This window comes from Palaemon carinicauda, chromosome 16, assembly GCF_036898095.1.
Source record: "Palaemon carinicauda isolate YSFRI2023 chromosome 16, ASM3689809v2, whole genome shotgun sequence".
NCBI classification, from domain to species: Eukaryota; Metazoa; Arthropoda; class Malacostraca; order Decapoda; family Palaemonidae; genus Palaemon; species Palaemon carinicauda.
The window spans coordinates 93,734,009-93,736,508 of NC_090740.1; the positions used below are offsets into that span (position 1 = coordinate 93,734,009).

At 40.0% G+C, this 2,500-nt stretch overlaps 1 protein-coding gene across 1 annotated transcript in view; it reads left to right on the forward strand.

Moving 5' to 3' along the window:
- LOC137655437 (putative neural-cadherin 2) overlaps positions 1-2,500 on the forward strand; it is a 275,648-nt gene that overhangs the window by 87,687 nt on the left and 185,461 nt on the right. The gene's annotated exons all lie outside the window — the stretch shown is intronic.

Here is a 2,500-nt window from a genome sequence, read left to right on the forward strand (position 1 = left end):
AGTTGCATGGCCGAATAGTCTGGGAATTGCCAATGGTGACAATTGTGAGTACGTAGTGGAAGGTTCGAGAGCAAGTAATTTAGTGAAAAAAAGTGTGCATGTGTATGATGGTATTTTGAATTTGCAGGAGCCGAATGTGTATGTGAGCTTGTTGCCGACTGTAAGGAGGAAGAGAATACGGGGTATGCGTGAGGGTGATTGCATGGGATGTATGTATACGATGGTCAATGTACAGGATGAAGGTATGTTAAATTGAGACATGTTACGACAGGTCAGATAAAGCAGGATGACGATTGGGACTGTGAAAGTTTGAAAGAAAGAATCAATGTAGATGAGAATGAAAGTGAGGGAGAAAGGGAACAATTGTATAGGTTGTTATGGGATAGACGGAGACTTTTGAGTCATGGTGATGAGGATTTTGGGGGAAAAAGCTTCCTGAATTTAAGATAGTTCTTAGTACTGATATCCCCCTATATCAGCGTCTCCGACATTTTTCTCCGCCTATTGCTAGAGAAATAAAAGAGGAGTGCCAGGAGTTAAAACAAATGGGTGTAATAGAAAGGAGTGAGAGTGCCTGGAATAGCCCTATTGTACCTGTAAGAAAGCCGGATGGAAGTTTACGTATGTGTATTGATTATAGGAAGGTGAATGAAGTAACTAATAAAGAACATTTCCCAATTAATGTAGTGTCTGACTGTGTGTATAAGATGCATGGTATGAAAGTTTTTACAAAGTTAGATTTAGTTAGGGGCTATTACCAGATGTCTCTGGCAGAGGGGAGCAGGCCCATTATGGCATTTTCGAGTAGTAATTGTCACTATCAGTTAAGAAGATTAAGTTTTGGCCTTGCTAATGCACCTGCTGCCTTCCAGAGGGCGATGAATGTTGTTTTGGCTAGGTTTGATCGACAGAGGGTGGCTGTTTTTATATATGATATTTTGATTGCGAGTGAGACTGTTGAAGAACACATGCAGTTGCTTGAAGCAGTATTAGAACGTTTGATAGAAGTTGCTGTTTAAGTTAAGCTTGAAAAGTGTACGTGGTTGGCCGGGGAGGTGGAATTTCTTGGGCATGTGGTGATTGAATCAGTTATAAGGAAGAGTGATAATTTTGTGAGTAAGGTGAGAGAATTTCCACGTCCTCGTACAGTGTGTGAGTTGAGAGGTTTTCTTGGGTTGATAGAATTTGGTCGGAAGTTTGTCAGAGATTGTTTGGGAATAGGGAAGCCTTTGAATGAGTGGACAGGTAAGAGAAATAGTACGAGACTGAAATGGGATGAGCGTGTGATAGAAGCATTTGAAAAGCTGAAAGAAGAAGACGCGAGAGACGTCACTTTGGCCTTTCCCGACTATAGTGAACATGCAAGTATGCTAGAGTTATATACGGATGCTAGTGGGATTAGTATGGGTGGTTGCTTGGTTCAACTGCAAAGAATAAATGGAGATGAACAGTTGAGAGTTATAGCGTATGTAAGTAAAGCATTTAATAAGGCTGAGCGAAAGTATTCCACGATTGAAAGGGAGTTGGCTGCGATACGGTTTTGCGTGAAATCGTTGAAGGTATTTTTGTATGGTGTGAAATTTATTGTGCATACTGACCATCAGCCCCTAGTGTACATGATTAGGAAATTCTATGAATACTAGGGTTGCGAGGACAATAGAGGATTTCAATGAATTTGACTTTAAGCTAGAATATGTACCTGGTAGTGAGAACGTGATAGCAGATGCGATGTCAAACATGCATGGTAAGATAGAAGATAGTAGCGAGATTGATAGTAATTTTGAAAGGTTGCCGGAAGATTTAGTGGTGGTACAAAGTTTTGAAGGGGATGACATGGTGTATAAATGCATTTCGAGTGGGTTGAGTAAGTTGAAATTGAAGGGCTCGAATAGGGATATACCTGCTAGTGTAGATGAGCTTAGAATGAGTGTTAGGAATGAAGTATCGAAAGAAATGGCATATAAGGAGGGGGATAGTGTGCTTGAGGGTGAATTGTTATCAAAAGTATTGTTGATAGTAAGTATGTTGTATGGTGTCACTATTTATTTGTATTTTGGGTGGTATCGTCCGATGCAATACGGGGTAAATAAGGAGACTGAAAGGGAGTATATATTGAGGTTACAATGTAATGAAAGATGTTGCAAGTTGTTGAGTGAGAAGGATTGCCCGAGTGACTTGAATCTGAGTGGTATGAGCATGGAAGATAGCAAAGATCAACATAGGTGTGACAAGAATAACCCTATTGATAGGTGAGTAAACATTTGTATCCATGGTGTAAAAGGAAGAATGATGATGTATGAGGATGTAAATGGGAATGAATACTGTAGTTTAATTGATACAGGCACACAAGTGTCATTAGTGAATATGTCTGTTATCAAGGAGATAGAGCGGTACAATTGGGAGGTGAAAAGGCGATGTTCGAGTGTGAGAATTCATGGGATAGGTAAAGGAAATTTGCTAGTTTGGGAAGAAGTGTGTTTGAAAGTAAAACTGGGAAGTA